The sequence below is a fragment of the Triticum urartu genome, chromosome 1A (genome assembly GCF_056163025.1).
Source record: "Triticum urartu cultivar PI428250 chromosome 1A, HENAU_Tu73, whole genome shotgun sequence".
Classification (NCBI taxonomy): Eukaryota; Viridiplantae; Streptophyta; class Magnoliopsida; order Poales; family Poaceae; genus Triticum; species Triticum urartu.
In genome coordinates, this window is record NC_141873.1 from 545039329 (window position 1) to 545057647 (window position 18319).

Genomic DNA, 18319 nt, shown 5'->3' on the forward strand with positions numbered 1-18319 from the left:
TGAAGATTAGAAAGATTAGAAAATATGCCATTCATACCGAGGCTTGGTATCATTATGCCGTTGGATCAATTGTTACCTTGGTTGCGATTATGATCACATTTGTTTTCGCATTGAAATGTTTTACATAGTTTCAATGTATGGTTTAATTAATTAGATGCTCTGGAGAGCTATATGTTGTTAGATGAGAACTATGTATGCACTTTGGGTCTAATTATTTATCGGGTTTTGTGTTGACTTCATTCCTGGCCTTAACAAGATAGGTCTCCCTAAATCGCGGTATGAGGGGAGACTGACTGGAAAAGGCACTCTTGGAAGAGACTCAATAATATGCAGGGACGGATATTCTTGGTCTCAAGCACACTACACAGTTCTACAGAACTCTACCTTGGTGACCCCGTATGTCGATGAACACAAGAACAGTCTGCGCTCCAAACACCCGGAGCAGTGCGACGACTGGATTACATGTGAACACATCAGGACTTTCAGCAGTTGGTTGGAAACACGTCTCAGAGGTGACAACACTATTTGTGATGAGTTGTACTTGTTGTCCAGGGGACCATCTTTGACTGTATTGACTTACAAAGGATACGAGATAAATGGGAATACATTTTACACGATCGCCCAAGATCAAAAGAGCACCAACCAAAACAGCGGTGTCCGCTTTGATGCAGCAATCGAGAGCGGAAAGGACACATATTATGGTTACATAGTGGACATATGGGAACTTGACTACGGACCTGATTTTAAGGTCCCTTTGTTTAAGTGCAAATGGGTCAATCTGTTAGGCGGCGGGGTACAGGTAGACCCACAGTACGGAATGACAACAGTGGATCTGAAAAATCTTGGGTACACTGACGAACCGTTCGTCCTAGGCAATGATGTGGCACAGGTTATCTATGTGAAGGACATGTCTACCAAACCGAGAAAAAGAAAAGATAAGGAAGCGAATACATCATACGATGAGCCAAAGCGCCACATAGTTCTTTTAGGAAAAAGGGACATCCTGGGAGTGGACGGCAAGACAGACATGTCTGAAGATCATGAAAAGTTTCATGAAATTCCTCCTTTCAATGTCAAGGCTGACCCAAGCATCCTGATAAACAATGAAGATTATCCATGGTTACGGCACAATAAGCAAATGACACAAGCGAAGAAAAAGTGAAGACTTTCTCCCGCAACTATTATGATGATACCATGCCAAATTTGTAACAGACGAACATGCTACCATTGTTCGTTTTGTACATGCACATGCTATGTGGGTGAAATTATGATACCATGCCAACTTTCAACCTTTTCAGAGTTCATTTTGAAATGCTTTCCAATTTCAGAGTCATTTAGCTCAAATAATGAATTAATAGCAAACAGAATGAACTACAAAACTTTTATGAAAATAAAAACAATCAATTAAAATATTATGTTATGATCAACTAAAATAAAACTATAATATTCTTCAATAGCAAAAAGAATATAATTTTTGTGACCTGAAATCAAACTATAAGTATTTAGTTGTAAGTATAAATAAAAAATAAATAGAAAAAAAATTCTATTTTTATAGCAAAGTAATTCATAAACTAGTGATTCACACAAATTTTTAAAAATTCAAATTTAAACTATTCAAAATAAAAAAAATTAAACTATTCAAAATTTAAACTATTCAAACTGTAAGTATTTAGTTTTAAGTAGAAATAAAAAAATAAAAAACCAAAAATATGTAGAAATAAAAAATAAAAAACCAAAAAAATGCCACCTACTGGGCCTCCACGGCCTGAATACGACTAGAAACCCTACATGGGCCAGGATTCAGGCCCGCAGAGGCCCAATAGGCCCACAGGCAGTAACAAGTTTAGGCCCGAAAGCCTGCATTAGAGAGGAGCTCGAATGGGGAGGCACAGCAGCGCTTATAAACAAGTGCCGGCGCCCTTCAGCTAGCGATGTGGGACTAAACTTCAGCTAGCGATGCAGCACAAGGCCATTGGTCCTGGTTGGTGGCACCAACCGGGACTAAAGGGGGCATTGGTCCCGGTTCGTGGCACCAACCGTCGACGGCGGGGCGGGGCGACGGCGGCGGGCGCGGGGCGACGGCGCAGGGCGACGACGGGCTCGGGGCGGCGACGACGACGACGAACGGCCTGGGGGCGTCGGGGCGAATGGGAGCAGTTGGCCAAAATTTCACAAGTGGTGGCTTATATAGCCAGAGCAATGGTCCCGGTTCGTGGCACCAACCGTGACCATTGCCCCCCTTTAGTCCCGGTTGGTGCCACCAACCGGGACCAATGGCCTTCGCTTCCCGCCCTTTCGGCTGCCGAAAATTGGCCTTTGGTCCCGGTTCGTCGCACCAACCGGGACTAAAGGGGGCATTAGTCCCGGGTCGTAGCACGAACCGGGACCATTGCTCTGGCTATATAAGCCACCACTTGTGAAATTTTGGCCAACCGCTCCCATTCGCCACGACGCCCCCAGGCCGTTCGTCGTCGTCGTCGCCGCCCCGAGCCCGTCATCGCCCCGCGCCGTCGCCCCGCCCCGCCCCGTCGCCGCCCCGAGCCCGTACGTCGTCGCCCCGCGCCGTCGCCCCGAGCCCGTCGTCGCCCCGCGCCCGCCGCCGTCGCCCCGCCCCGTCGCCGCCCCGAGCCCGCCGCCGTCGCCCCGCCCCGTCGCCGCCCCGAGCCCGTCGTCGCCCCGCGCCGGCGCCCTTTAGGTTGATGATATGATGATGTTGATGATATGATGATGTTTTTTTTCTGTTGATGATACGATGATGTTTTTTTCTGTTGATGATATGATGATGTTTTTTTTCATATATGCATTTTTTCATATATGTATTAATTTTTTTAAGTTGTTAGTAGATATCGATTTTAGGTGAGTGCATTTTATCACTGATTTTAGGTTAGTTGAGCCTCTTTAGTGCATTTTATGTTTGTTGCATTTTAGGTTAGTGCATTTTATGTTAGTGGAGAGGAAAAGTAAAATAAGGAAAAGGAAAATAAGTAGAGAAAGAAGGAGAAGAAGAAGGAGAAGACGAGGAGAGGAAGAAAAGGAAGAGGAGAAGAAGAAAGGAATAGAGGAGAAGAAGAAAAAATGGAATTTTTTTTCTATTTTTTCTTCTTCTCCTCTATTCCTTTCTTCTTCTCCTCTTTTTTTCTTCTTTTTTTTCTTCGATCTTCTCCCCCTCTCGATAGGAAAGTTTTATATAGAAAGTTACAATTTTAGAAAAGTTTTATATATGCAAAAATTACAATTTTAGAAAAAGAAGGATAGGAAAGAAGAAAATAAGAAGAGGAAAGAAAGAAGAAGAGGAGAGGAAAAGAAGAGGAGAAATAAATAAGAAGAAGAAAAAAGAAGAAAAAGAAGAGGAGAAGGAAGAAAGGAATAGTGGAGAAGTATTCTATTTTCTCTTCTTCTCCACTATTCCTTTCTTCCTTCTCCTCTTCTTTTTCTTCTTTTTTCTTCTTCTTATTTATTTCTCCTCTTCGAGGGGTCGAGGGTCGGGAACTAGGGTAGAGGGTCGAGGGTCGTTAAGGGGTCAAGGGTCGAGGGTTTCAGGGTCGAGGGTTCGAGGGTTCTATAGGTTCGAGGGTCGAGGGTTCCAGCAGGGTCGTCTAGGGGTCGAGGGTTCCAGGGTCGTCGAGGGTTCGAGGGGTCGAGGATCACCGAGGGGTCGAGAGAGGTTTCCTAGTGTCAAAGTATTGAAGAAATCCATGCCTTCATCATTAGCCGGAAGTAACCAGGGCATGTTGGTACGAAGTTCTGCAAAGTTGTTCTGGAATGGAGTCCCGGATAGAATAATCCGCCTTTTGGTACGAATTCAGCAAAGGCCTTTCAAATAGCGATATTCGGAAGGCTCTTGCTGAACTTTGTACCAAAAGGCGGATTATCCTATCTGGGAGTCCGTTCCAGAACAACTTTGAAGAGCTTCGTACCATCATGCACATGTTACTTTCGCCTAATGATGAAGACATGGTTTTGTTGAACCCTTTGACACTAGGCAACCTCCCGACCCCTCGGCGATCCTCTCGAACATGAGAGGAAGAAGAGGGTCGTCTAGGGGTCGAGGGTTCCAGGGTCGTCGATGGTTCGAGGGGTCGAGGATAGCCGAGGGGTCGAGAGAGGTTTCCTAGTGTCAAAGTATTGAATAAATCCATGCCTTCATCATTAGCCGGAAGTAACCAGGGCATGTTGGTACGAAGTTCTGCAAAGTTGTTCTGGAATGGAGTCCCGGATAGAATAATCCGCCTTTTGGTACGAATTCAGCAAAGGCCTTCCAAATAGCGATATTCGGAAGGCTCTTTCTGAACTTTGTACCAAAAAGCGAATTATCCTATCTGGGACTCCGTTCCAGAACAACTTTGAAGAGCTTCGTACCATCATGCACATGTTACTTTCGCCTAATGATGAAGACATGGTTTTGTTGAATCCTTTGACACTAGGCAACCTCCCGACCCCTCGGCGATCCTCTCAAACATGAGAGGAAGAAGAGGGTCGTCTAGGGGTCGAGGGTTCCAGGGTCGTCGATGGTTCGAGGGTTCTTCTCCTCTATTCTTTCTTCTCCTCTTTTTTTTCTTCTTCTTCCTCTTTTTTTTATCGGGAACGAGGGTCGTCGAGGGACATAGATGTAGTGTCGTCGTTGTCGATATATACCCCCTCCCGATAGCTTACTATGATTAGGTAGCTAGTTCTACGTTTGGCACTAATATATCCATCTGTCATGTTTGAATAATAATTGCCATGTTGTAAATATTTGTAGAAACTATGGACACCGCCCTAGACGAAGCAACAAAAGAAGCGTTGTTGAGGGACATAATCGCAGAAGGAAGTGATGACATCTCGTTGTTTATCAACGAAACCGATGGTCTGGAAGGAGAGGGTGAACAAGCTGGCTACGATGACCTAATGCCGGTGCAAGAAGAAGAACATGAGGACGGCTCCGGTGACCCAATGTCGGTGCAAGAAGGAGACCGTGATGACGGCTCCGGTGACCGAACCGAGTCTGGCCAGGTATATATATTAGTTAAGCCTATGCTGACTAGCTGATTGATGCATTCATTGTTTTGGTATGTACACATATTAATTAAGTCTTTGTTCTTTTTTCTAGCCCTCCGGATCGAGCACAACTTCGGTAAAGAGACGAGGCCCGAAGAAAAAGTTGAGCTTGGATGAAAAGTTTGAGATCATAGCAATCGCGCCCGACGGCCAACCTATTGAACCCCTCCGGACAAAGAGCGCATTTGTTGCTCAGTGTGGGTTTCTGGTTAGGGACAAGATCTCGATAAGCATCCAGCAATGGTTTAAGCCGGCTACAGAAGACCCTGAGGTGTCTTATGTCAATGATATGCAGAAAAATGATCTTTGGACTGAGCTCAAGTCAAATTTCACCCTACCGCCTGAGGATAATTCAGAGAACCCAGTTAAAGAGAAATTAATCAAGTCTTTTGCTCTGAAGAGGATGGCAGAACTATTCAGGAGGTGGAAGAAGGAGCTGAATAAGTTTGTCGAAAATAATGAGACACCAGAATTCAAGGGCAGATATGAGAAGATCAGAGATCACTGGCCCGCATTTGTGGCCCACAAGACATCGGAAAAGAGTCAGAAGATGTCGGCGACAAACAAGCAAAATGCTGCGAAGAAGAAGCTTCACCATCGCACGGGGTCAGGTGGCTACCTCGTAGCCCGGCCTAAGTGGTCCAAGACTGAGAATGATCTGGTTCATAAAGGGATCGAAGCAGAGACAATTAACTGGCCAGACCGTTGCCGGACTTGGTTCTTCGGGGCTGGTGGAACCTTGGACCCTGTAACAGGGAAGTGCATTTGGACGAACGATCAAATGGACATACCAGTCAGTAACCTTAAGCAGTATATCGAAGCAGCGCAGGAAGGGACGTTCTTTCCAGACAGAGAGAACAACGAGCTCACAATGGCCCTCGGGAATCCTGAGCACCCTGGACGGACATGAGGCATGCCAGGCTCCATTCCGTGGAAGGTTGGGTTTCCGGACGCAGGCGGTTACAAATCCCATGAGAGGAGGAAAAAAGTGCAGCAGACCCAAATGCAGGCGCTGCAAGCAAGGGTAGACGCGATAGAGGAACGAGAAGCAAATCGCAGCAAACGTACTGCCGAAGCCTCCCCCGAAGCTATCCCGCCATCTCAGCGCAGAAGCAGCGTGGCTTCCACCGAGCTGCTTCAGCCGGAGCATGCCTTGATGGCTCCTGCCAGCTATCCCGTGGATGCTATAACGGAGTCTCAAAATTGCCACCTTATGACGCAATGGATGAATTTGATGGTTAAGGCGGCTGTTGGCTCTGTTTATCCTACTGAAACCGGCGCAACTTTTCACTGCCGGCCGATTCCAGAAGGATATGCTAGGGTGATGGTGGATGAGATAACGGAGGGATTTGAGGACCTCCAGCTTGACCACCCTACCGGTGAAGGGGAGACTCGGCTGGGGTCTGCTCTGAAGACTCCATGCCTATGGCGGAAGGAGCTCATCAACCTTCCGAACTGGACGCCTCCGCCTCCTCCTCCTCCTCCGGAAGTCAGGGCACTCCGCCTCCACCGCCTCCTCCTCCGGCGAGTGACGATCAGGGCCCTCGGCCGGCTCCTTCTCCAGCGCGTGGTGGCACTCCGCCTCCTTCTCCGCCTGCGCCGACGCGCCCGAGCAGCCAGCCTCCTCCTTCTCCGCCTCGTCAGCAAGGGCGGAAGAGACCTGCCGCCGCTCCAGCTGCTCCGGCGCGTCGTAGTCCTTCTCCTCCACCTCTTAAGCAAGTAAAGAAGACAACCGCTCCGTCTGCTCGGTCGGCGTCTAGCAGTACAACCAGAGGCGGGAGGACATACAGATTCGGTCCTTCTCTGAAGACTCCAGAGAAGTTACCATATGAGAGGACCCTGGAGGAGAACGCCGAGATCGCGCGAGAAGAAGTGAGGAACTTCTTTGAAGGGGTGAAAGCAAAGAAACATCCACCTCCGGAGGAGAAGGTAGATCGGGTGAAAGTGAAGCGCACTCTGGCTGCCCTGACAAAACCACCGAAGTCTGATCCGCCGAAAGGAAACTATGACCGCATTATTGGAAAGGAATTTGCCGAAGCGGAGCGGTCGGGAAGTACTGTCAGTGATCAAAGGCTGAAAGAACGACGAGCTGGGAAACAAATTGCCCAGCTCGGCGAACAAGCGAAGCAATCGTGCCCCCCGCTCAAGGTGCCTAGCCACAACGTCGCTAATGATCCGAGGATGGTGCCCGGTTATAGCAATCTTGCAGATTACCTTCCCGACGAAGTACATTATGAACCCATGGACATCCAGATACAAAGATACGAGTAAGGGAAGCCTCTCGTCAAAGATGAAAGATCTCTATCAACGATGATGCGAAGATTGCATGATTGGTACTTGAAAATCTGCAGAGACTCTGGGGGGAGGAGTACTTTGTATGTGAAAGTTAAAAAGGAGCATGACCTCGTTGGAATTGATCTGTTGCCTGTTCCATTTGAGGAGTTCTATCAGTTTTTCAATCAATTGGCCCTCGATAAAACAACGGTCACCTGCTACTGTCTGTAAGTAGTACTACTTCTGTCATTAAGTTTCTCTATATAGCTTAGCTCTTTCATTGTGTGTATTTATAATCATCCTCACTATATTATGCAGATTGAAGATCACCGAATTGAAGAAAAGACAAGTCGGTGATATTGGGTTCATTAACACATATCTCATAGATGCAACTCAGGTTAAATTGCATGCCGCAGATACCGAGGCCAACTTGCTACGATCGTTGGTAATAAATCAAAACAAAGATATAATACTCTTTCCTTACAACTTCAAGTGAGTGTTACTGTCTTGTGCGTATTCGGTTTCCCTTATATATTAGTCAAGGTTATAGTAATGTAATTGATGAGTTATGCATGCGTGTGCAGTTTCCACTATATTCTCCTACATATTAAGCTTGAGCAGGGACTAGTAACCGTCTTAGACTCAAGACGAAAAGATCCCCAGGACTATGCAGACATGACTCAAATACTCGAGAAGTAAGTTAAATCGATCATTATCCACCATATCAGCAACTTTGTTCATTTCCTGATATATCAAGTAATTGTTTTCTTTCTCCGGCAGGGTTTGGAGAAAATTCACCAGAAAAGCTCCGGGACTGCCGAAGGAGCTGCAATTTAGACACCCGAAAGTAAGTACTATAGTAGCATTTTAAGCACATCTACTAGTCATTCAAGCGCTAGTTTCATCAATACCATTTGGCATTCTTGCTTATCAGTTTGATTAACCTCTATTTCTTGTAAAGTGGTTGTGGCAGGAACAAGGGAATGATTTCTGTGGATACTATGTTTGCGAGACCATCCGCCACACGACCTGTGAGCGGCGCTACACTGAAGAACAATATGAAGTACGTAAATAACAACATTCACAATTTTATTTTATTACCATCATTTGTGTTGAGTTTCATTCATTCATATATATATGTATTGACCCCCTTCTTTAAATTAGATGTTTCGGAAGCGGGATGAACTCCTAGCACCAGCTCGCATGCGAGCAATTCAAGAGGAATTGGCAGCATTCTTTCTTGACCACGTGATCCCTGAAAACAGAGAATTCTATGTGGACCCTGAGTCCGTATGATTATATTTGTAAGAGATAATTATTGTATATATGTAGCTGGTAATGTCAGATAGATATACGAGAACTTGTTGTTCGACCAATCTCTCGGAGAAAGAGAGGTGGTCGATATCACTTCTCTCTGTATGCATATATGTTCATCACGATCTTCTGTTTCCTACGTTTGCTTACTAGCTAGCCAGCGTGTCTAGTCCTCTCTATACGTATGTATAGTATGTAGCGTCGACCAAGCACGGACATAAGAGAGGACACTTCTCTCTATTAATTATAGCTAGCTAACACAATATATGAAACACCTAAATTAACCCCCCAAAACCCCCAACCCCCCCCCCTTTCAAAAAACAAACAAAAACCCCAGCCACAGAAATGCTGACGTGTGGATGCCTATTGGTCCCGGTTAGTGCCACCAATCGGGACCATGGGTCTCCTGACTGGGCTCTGCGCACTGCCCATGTGGAGGCCCATCAGTCCCGGTTCTGGATTGAACCGGGACTAAAGGGTCGGGGCATTAGTACCGACACTTTAGTCCCGGTTCAGGAACCGGGACTAAAGGCCCTTACGAACCGGGACTATAGGCCCTTTTTCTACCAGTGACGGCCAAGATAAATAGAGCAAGAAACCCAACTAAAGCTATAGAGAGAGCATAGAACTGATGGGACGGCTCTGACTAACTACCGAAGCAATAACTCATCACCGCTACTCTCTCATATCATTCCATTTGGAATTACCAAAACATCACCCGAAAATGCACACCTCACTATATTTCTGCATATAGACCATAAAGGGTGCGAATACTTCTCAATCGACAAAATTGCCACCACATCGGGTTGTCATCACTTGCCCCTCGAACTTCCAGTTGGCCTCCATTTTTCCTTGGGCTATTTTAGTAGAAGTAAGCAGAGAACCACCTGAAGGCAAGAAGCTCGTCCAGCCAAACCAAGCCAAACAGGAGCAGTCGCAGGAGAGCCACTACCCATTGGCGATGAAGATGAACTTAGAGATGCACACCAACACGACATGATGATATCTAGCTTGTATAGCAATATCAGAGACATCTCATCAGAAAAACCTTGGGAAAGACTACTAAAACCTTTCATTTCCTGTATGAACCATGGGATCAACATTACCAAACCTAGAACAGGTATCTCTACGATTAAACAGGAGTTGTTGGTATCTTTATTTTAATTGTGTGAAGTGAAATCGGTTCTTGAAATAAGTGAAATTATTTTTTAGTTGATTGAAATATGTACTTTGAATTAACCAAAATCAATGATTATAAACTAGTGAAATCTCTTTCCTTGAAATGAGTGAAATATGTTGTTTAAAAATAGTGAAATCGGTTCGTTGAAATAAGCGAAATTGTTATTGAGTTGATTGAAATCATTACATTGAATTAAGTTAAATCAATGATTCAGAAACTAGCGTAGTGAAATCCTTTGTCTTTGAAATGAGTAAAATATGTTGTCTTACAAAAGTGAAATCGGTGTTTTAAAATGAATGAAATATGTATTTTTATACTAGTGAAATCGGTCTTTCTGAAAATGAGTGAAATTATTTTTGTTGAATTAAATGGAACAGTTCTTTTGAAGTGGGTGAAATCAATGTTTCTGAAACGAAACCAGTGTTCTAAATATTCAAATGAAATCAGTGTTTTTAATTAATGAATGAAATCTATTATTTAAGAAAGGAGTGAAATATGTTTCGTGAATTTTTAAAATCATTTAAAATATATTCAAATTTGATCTTGCTTTAGCGATCTCGTCGCCCTGAATTCAAATATTTAAAAGATTTTAGAATAATTCTTTATTCAAAAGATATCAATGAATTAGTATTTCATAAAAAATAAATAAATGAAAAGCTAGTTTTTCATGGGTGGAGAGAAAGATAATATGTGTGCATGCAGCACTCCGTCCTTCTCTACCTTTACCCGACGAAAAACCACTATCATGGACTTCTATTAGAGTGTATTGCAATGTATTTCTGCAGCAAAATATTTGGTACCATTAGATGCGGAGACGAAGGGCAACAGATGTGCCGGTAGGTACTGGTGCTGTTAGAATTTCCGCTTTTTATGTCGATTGCTAGGACTGCACAAAAGTTGAAAGTGGTAGGTCTCTACAAAAGTAGAAAGTGCTTACTGCGGATAATGGATATATGGGACACAACCGTGGTGCGTTAAAGCAGCAGGATGCAGCCATCGTCTTTCTTCTTGTCCTCCCTTTGTTTCTTTTCCGATGAAGATTTGTCCCAAAGAACTATATCATCATGATCGGATATATGGGTCGTCACTAACCAAGACAACATGGTTCCAACATATCTTTATTAACACATAAAGAGTATTTGCCTACGTGCCAATCTTTCCACTAATGTGGACGGCCAAATTAAAATCGGGCGATACCCGAACCTGAGCACGAGCATGCGATCCAGTGCTTCTTCTCTTGTGACCTTTTGGTACAACACTATTTAGAACTAAAAAAACACTGGTCGTGGTATGGCAAGCACCAACACATGTCGATGGATGCCTCAAGCGAAATTACTTTTGAGTATGCATCTGTGTCGACACGGCACGAGGCTTCCACCGACCCTATCGCTCCTTGGATACTGTACCTTTGCCTTTTATGGGAGAGAGATTCCGTCGCCACGTCGATCAGTCTTTGACTGTAGGTGTGTAGTGTAGGGTCACAACGGGAAAAGATGTTCGAAATGTGATTTTGCCATGGGCTGATCGTTGTGTAAAATGGACTTTTCTCGTCAGCTAGCCATGAGTGCGCGTGTGTAAAGTAGACTTTTCTTGTCAGCGGGCCTGGCCGTCGTCGCCGTCGGTGTTGGAGCCCCATCCAATCCGCGAGCTTATAAAACGGCTGCTGAGGAGCCCCATTGTGCAAACCATCCATCTCAGACCAGGAGCAACCAAATCAAGAAAGAAGAGCAGCAGAGCCGTGTTTAATCACTCATCAAGGACCGATGGCGTTTCTGGGAGGATCATTGCGCATGACGAGAAGCATTGGCAGCCGGAAGATGACGGAGGGGAAGAGCCACGGCGGGTTGGGGTCGAGGCCGTAGGCGCCGGCGCCCGTGAAGCAGCTCTTCTGGAGGGTGAGGCACGCCGTGCTACGGCCGAAGCGTCGTGCCGTGAGTTTTGGGTACGATCACTAGTAGAAAAAGGGTCAAACGTGAAGCACATTAGTGCCGGTTTGTATTTGAGCCGGCACTAATGTATACATTAGTGCCGGTTCCAACGGCTAGCCGGGCCGCTTTCATTAGTACCGGTTCGTGGCGAACCTTTAGCACCAGTTCGTGCCACGAACCGGTACTAATGAGAGTGGTGGCAGGATGTTGTCAGACAGGTGCCCCTCCAGCCCCTTTAGTACCGGTTCTTGGCACGAACCGGTACTAAAGGTCGCCCTACATAAACCCTTCGTCCACCCGAGCTCGCTCTGTTCTTCCCCTTTCCCCTCTCCTCTCTGTTCTTCCCCTCTTCCTCTCGAGCTCATCACACATTTTGCCCAAAATTTGTCAAGATTTGAAGGCCCCCATCCATTCAAATGATCACAAAGGTTAGCAACTTTGTCCTTTCATCTCTCATTGCTAGATTAGCTCTTGCAATGCTTTATATAGTGATTAATTTGTGAGTTTAGTAATTTGGGAGGGTATATATATGTGCTAGTATTTGATTTATATGCAATTTGAGGTCAAAAATAACACTTAGTTTGCATATGTAGGTGTGGTTTACTTAGTGCCTTCTAAATCTCCATCGTAGCCACCGTCGATCGCCCGCACCGTCCCGTCGCCGGCACCACCTTGTGGTGAGCCTCTAGTTCATGAAATTTTATATAAAAATTGATGTTTGTGTGATTTGGATATATAGTTACTCGTATAATTATCTTACCCGTACGTTGTTTGTTATACATATAGTGCCATGGTTTTGATATCCGTCCCCGTCGGCCCTAGTCCTTGTTATGATTCGGATGTGGTATGTATATTCTCTTTTAAAACTAGTTGCATTTCGTGTTTATGACAAATTATGCCCATCAAGTTGACATAGAAATTTTTTCTAGGAGGTATGTGAACCGGAAATTCCAACCGACCCTATTGCCGAGAGGTTAAATTTAGTTGAAAGAGAAAACGAGTACTTGAAAGAAAAATTGAAAAGAATGAGGGGGAGAAGATGGAATTGGAGTTGCATGTTGCCGATGTCGTTGATGATCACAAGATGAAGATGGAGAAAATGCGCTTGAAGATTAGAAAGATTAGAAAATATGCCATCGATAGTGAGGCTTGGTATCATTATGCTGTTGGATCCACTGTTACCTTAGTTGCGATCTTGATCGTATTTGTTGTTGCATTTAAATGCTTTAGCTAGAGAGTTATTTGTTTGTTGCATTTAAGTGTTGTATGAACTTTATGTATGAACTTGTATTAATTTGGTCTATTCGGTGTTGTGTAATGAAGATGAGCCGGCAATGGATGTACGATGACCGATGCTCTCCCCAGTTCGTTGAGGGCGTGCATACTTTTCTGCTTGCGGCTGAGGCAAACAAGCGGGCGGATGGTTTTATGCCTTGTCCATGTGCTCGCTGTAAGAATGGTCACAATTACTCTACGTCAAGGACCATTCACGTCCACCTGTTTAAGTCCGGTTTCATGCCCCATTATAATGTTTGGACCAAACACGGAGAAATAGGGGTTATGATGGAAGACAATGAAGAAGAAGAGGACGACGACAGCTATCCTGGCCATGGGTTCCCTGAATACGATGATACAACAATGGGGGAAGAAGCTGAGCCGGTAATGCGGGAAGAAGCTGAGCCGGCAATGCGGGAAGAAGCTGAAGAAGAGGCATCAGATGAGCCCGTTGATGATCTAGGTCGGGCCATTGCCGATGCAAAGAGAAACTGCGCAAGTGATTTGGAGAAGAAGAAGTTGCAGCGCATGTTAGAGGATCACAAAAAATTGTTGTACCCGAATTGCGTAGGTGACAAGAAAAAGCTGGGCACCACATTGGAATTGCTGCAATGGAAGGCAGAGAATGGTGTATCTGACAAGGGATTTGGAAAGTTGCTGGTAATGATAAAGGATATGCTTCCAAAGGACAACGGATTGCCCGAGAGTACGTACGAAGCAAAGAAGGTTGTCTGCCCTCTAGGGTTAGAGGTGCAGAAGATACATGCATGCCCTAATGATTGCATCCTCTACCGCGGTGAGTACGAGGATTTGAACGCTTGCCCGGTATGTGGTGCATTGCGCTATTAGATCAGCCGCGATGACCCTGGTGATGTCGAGGGCCGGCGCCCCAGGAAGAAGATTCCTACCAAGGTGATGTGGTATGCTCCTATAATACCACGGTTGAAACGTTTGTTCCAAAACGAAGAGCATGCCAAGGCGATGCGATGGCACAAAGAAGACCGTAAGAAAGACGGAAAGTTGAGAGTACCCGCTAACGGGTCGCAGTGGAGAAAAATCGAAAGAAAGTACGGGAAGGAGTTTGCAGATGACACAAGGAGCGTATGGTTTGGTCTAAGCGCAGATGGCATTAATCCTTTTGGGGAGCAGAGCAGCAACCATAGCACCTGGCCTGTGACACTATGTTTGTATAACCTTCCTCCTTGGTTGTGCATGAAGCGGAAGTTCATTATGATGCCAGTGCTCATCCAAGGCCCTAAGCAACCCGGCAATGACATTGATGTGTACCTAAGGCCATTAGTTGAAGAACTCTTACAACTGTGGAATGGAACAGGTGTACGTGCGTGGGATGAGCACATGGGGGAAGAATTTGACCTAAAGGCGTTGTTGTTCGTGACCATCAATGATTGGCCTGCTCTCAGTAACCTTTCAGGACAGACAAACAAGGGATACCATGCATGCATGGACCGTTAAATGATGAAGATTTTCCATGGCTACGACGCAAAAGGACACACGCGAAGAAAAAGTTTCACACCCAAAGATCTGGGATGTGATCGGCTTAACTATCATCACTTTCTTCTGTGTTTCACACCCAGGAGGGAATCTCTGTAATAGTTAGGGTAGCTAGTTATGTGTTTTGGCATTTGAAACGCGAAGAAATTTTATGTGCAAGCAAATTCTTTCATGCATTTACTGATTTTTTTAGCTAAATGACCCTGAAATTGAAAAGCATTTCAAATGAACTCAGAAAAGGATGAAAGTTGGCATGGTATCATAATTTCACCCACATAGCATGTGCAAAAAAGTAGAGAGGGTTACCGCAAAAACTGGATGCACTTCGTGTACAAAATGGACAATCTGTTTCGAAGTATCAGGATTTCGGACGAAAACTCATCCGTTACAAAGGCATTTCATTTTTTAAATAACCTAAGCATTACCAAATTGAATATAATGATAAAACACACTAATATTAAACATAAGAAAAAAGAATCACTGAAAAATCTATTTTCAAAGTTAAGTTATTCACAAAAATAAATAAAGCAAAAAAATAAGAAAAAAAGCCCACCTACTGGGCCACAGCGGCCTGCATACGACTAGAAACCCAAATTCAAGTTGGGCCAGGATGCAGGCCCGCTAGCCCAGTAGGCCCAACAGGGCATCGCAGAAGAGGTAGGCCCAGAAGGCCTGCTTAAGAGAGGAGCTCGAGACAGCAGCGACGGCGGGGCTTATAAGCAGGTGCGAGTGCCCCTCGGCTAGCAAGGTGGGACTAAACTTTTGTACCCCTCGCCTGGCAGCACACACCCTTTAGTACCGGGTCGTGGCACCAACCGGTACTAAAAGGGGGGCCTTTAGTACCGGTTGGAGCCACCAACCGATACTAAAGGGGGTCGCTTCCCGCCGCTTGGGCTAGCCAAAACAGACCTTTAGTACCGGTTGGTGGCTCCAACCGGTACTAAAGGTGGGTTCTATATAAGAAAACACTTCAAAATTTCGTCAGTTTCTCATCTCTCCCTCTGCTTCTTCTCCTCTGCACCGTCGCCCGCCGCCCCCGCCGTCTCCATATCCCTCGTCGCCGCCCCGGCCCGTCGCCGCCCCGGCCCCATCGTCGCCGCCCCGTCGTCCCGTCCCCGTCGTCCCCGTCGTCACCGCCGGCCCGTCCCGGCCGCGTTGTCACCGTCCCTGTCGTCGTCGCCGCCCCGGCCCATACGTCCCCGTCCCCGTCGCCGCCGCCCCGTCATCGCCGCACCCGTCGCCGTCCCCGTCGCCGCGCGCCCCCCGTCGCCTCTCGCCTCGCCGGCCGGTGAGCGCGCGCACACACACACATACATTTTTAGTTATAGATTTTTCTGTTTTTCAGAAATTGTTAGACATTTTTCTGTTTTTTAGAAATAGTTAGAAATGTTAGAATTGTTAGAATTGTTAGAAATGTTAGAATTGTTAGAAATGTTAGAATTGTTAGATTTTTTTCTGTTTTTTAGTTATAGAAATAGTTATAAAAAAGTTAGAATTGTTAGAAATTTTTCTGTTTTTTAGTTATAGAAATAGTTATAAAAAAGTTAGAATTGTTAGAAATTTTTCTGCTTTTTAGTTATAGAAATAGTTATAAAAAAGTTAGAAATTTTTCTTTTTTTTAGTTATAGAAATATTAGAAATGTTATAGAAATGTTAGTTATATATAGCATTGTTAGAAATGTTATAGAAATGTTAGAAATTTTAGTTATCAAAATCCAATCATTAAAAAAATGTTACTTTTTGCGGGCATATAGCTAGTATTTGTTGTCGACGATGCCCGGCCCGCATCCTCGCCGTCGACACGTCCGCGACGACGTCCAGCTGACCCATGTCCGGGACTGGGCTCCGCTGGGCTGGCACTGGGAGGTGCTGCTTGGAGGGGCGCGCCGCTTGATGAGGAACCCGGCCCCGGGTCCCATCGTCGACCCTGATCTCGTTTGGTGGCGTTCGCGTGGGCCAGTTTCGGTGCGGAGGGAGCCGGCCCCGCCGGAGGTGGTACGTCGTTGTGTCAGGGAGGAGGACGAGCACGTCCATCGCTACATGGTTGCGTTAGAGGGCGGCAGGTTCTCCAATACCTGGCAGTTTCTTCAGGGATCTCACTTCAGCTATGATCCTGTGAGGGTTCCTTCTCTTTGGGTGTCCACCGCCCGCGCCGCAGGAACCGCGAGTGTCCTAGATTCTTCTGTAGTATTCGATCTTTATTAGCTACCTAGCCAGTGATGTACTCGATATATAATATTCAAGACGATGTATTCGAGATTATATATTATTCGAGACGATGTATTCGAGATTATATCTATTATTCGAGACGATGTATTCGAGATTATATCTATTATTCGAGACGATGTATTCGAGATTATATCTATTATTCGAGATTATATCTATTATTCGAGATGATGTATTCGAGATTATATCTATTATTCGAGACGATGCATTCGAGATTATATCTATTATTAGAGATGATGTAATTTGAATACTAAATTGTTTTATATTTCTTTTGGCATAGTTAAATAAAAGCTATGGCGGACAATACCAACAGAGAGGGAGAACAGACCATGTCCGATATAATACGCGGGCCAGATGATGATCAGAATGAAGAAGATTATGACGGCTCCGAATTTCTAAACAACACCGGAGAGGGTGATATGATATTCGATCGCGACGACCGAGAAGATGAAGTCATGAACTACGACGAAGAACATGTTGATCCTGAAACAACAAACACCGGCGAGGTATATATATTTATATAAGCAGGAATCTGGTGATCATCGCATGTTTTAAATGAGTTGAAGATATATTAACGAATCGATTTTTCTTCTTTCAGCCATCCGGATCGAGCAAATCTTCAGGCAAAAGGACGAAACGAGGCCCGAACAAAAAGTTGAAGGAGGGCGTAAAGTACAATATCGAGGCATTCAAACCTAATGGCGAACCATTAGCGCCTAAGAAGATTGCGGACAAGTTCGTTCGTCAGTGCGGAGTTCTTGTGAAGGACCAACTCCCGATCTCCCTTCAAGAATGGAGAAAGCCAGCAAAGCCACGTCCAAATGTTACTTTTGTTGACGAGAATCAAAAAAAACTGCTTTGGGATACTCTCATGGAACATTTCACCCTACCAGATAATTTCACAGAAGCAGATGTGCGGAAAGTCAAGGACGCTGCTTTTAGGAAGATGGCGGTTGCATTCAAGAACCACAAGAGAACGACGTGGGAGAAGTACGTCAAGGGAGGAAGGAAGACTCCAGTATTCGAGGGGATACTAGAGAATCAAAGTGCTCATTGGGACGATTTCGTGAAATTCAAGGATTCAGAATTAGCTAAGGAACGGTCGAGAATAAACAAGAAGAATGCCGAAAAAAAGAATAAGTTCCATAAGCTGGGGCCAGGTGGCTACGCGGTGGCAATGCCTAAGTGGGATAAGTCTGAGAAAGAGATGGAGGATGCAAGTGTCACTCCGGTTACTAAGAGCTGGCCCCCCAGGTGCAGGACTTGGTTCTATGCGCATGGGGGGAGTTGGACCCGAAGACAGGCAATGTTTCGACGAAGGCATGTCTGAACGGAGCCGACGATGCGCTACTTGTTGCAATAGAAGAGGCTCGATCGGGGGTGTTCCAGACCAACAGAGAGAACGACGAGCTTACGCGTGCCCTGGGAAATCCTGAACACCCGGGAAGAACACGAGGCAAGGGCGCTATTCCATGGTATGAGGGGTTTTCGGACTGGAACGCCGACTACAGAACCCGTGCGAGAAAGAAGATTGCGGAGGAGAAGAAGAGGAAGATGGAGGAGGAGCAGAGGA

The 18319-nt window shown here is 45.4% G+C and overlaps 1 long non-coding RNA gene across 1 annotated transcript; it reads left to right on the forward strand.

Annotated features, from left to right (window-relative positions):
• The first annotated feature begins 11504 nt into the window (after nucleotides 1-11504).
• Nucleotides 11505-14597, forward strand: LOC147992460 (uncharacterized). The gene is made up of 4 exons (XR_015615362.1): nucleotides 11505-12161; nucleotides 12327-12410; nucleotides 12520-12577; nucleotides 12663-14597. It is a non-coding gene; the product is annotated as an uncharacterized LOC147992460 (long non-coding RNA).
• Nucleotides 14598-18319: the final 3722 nt, after the last annotated feature.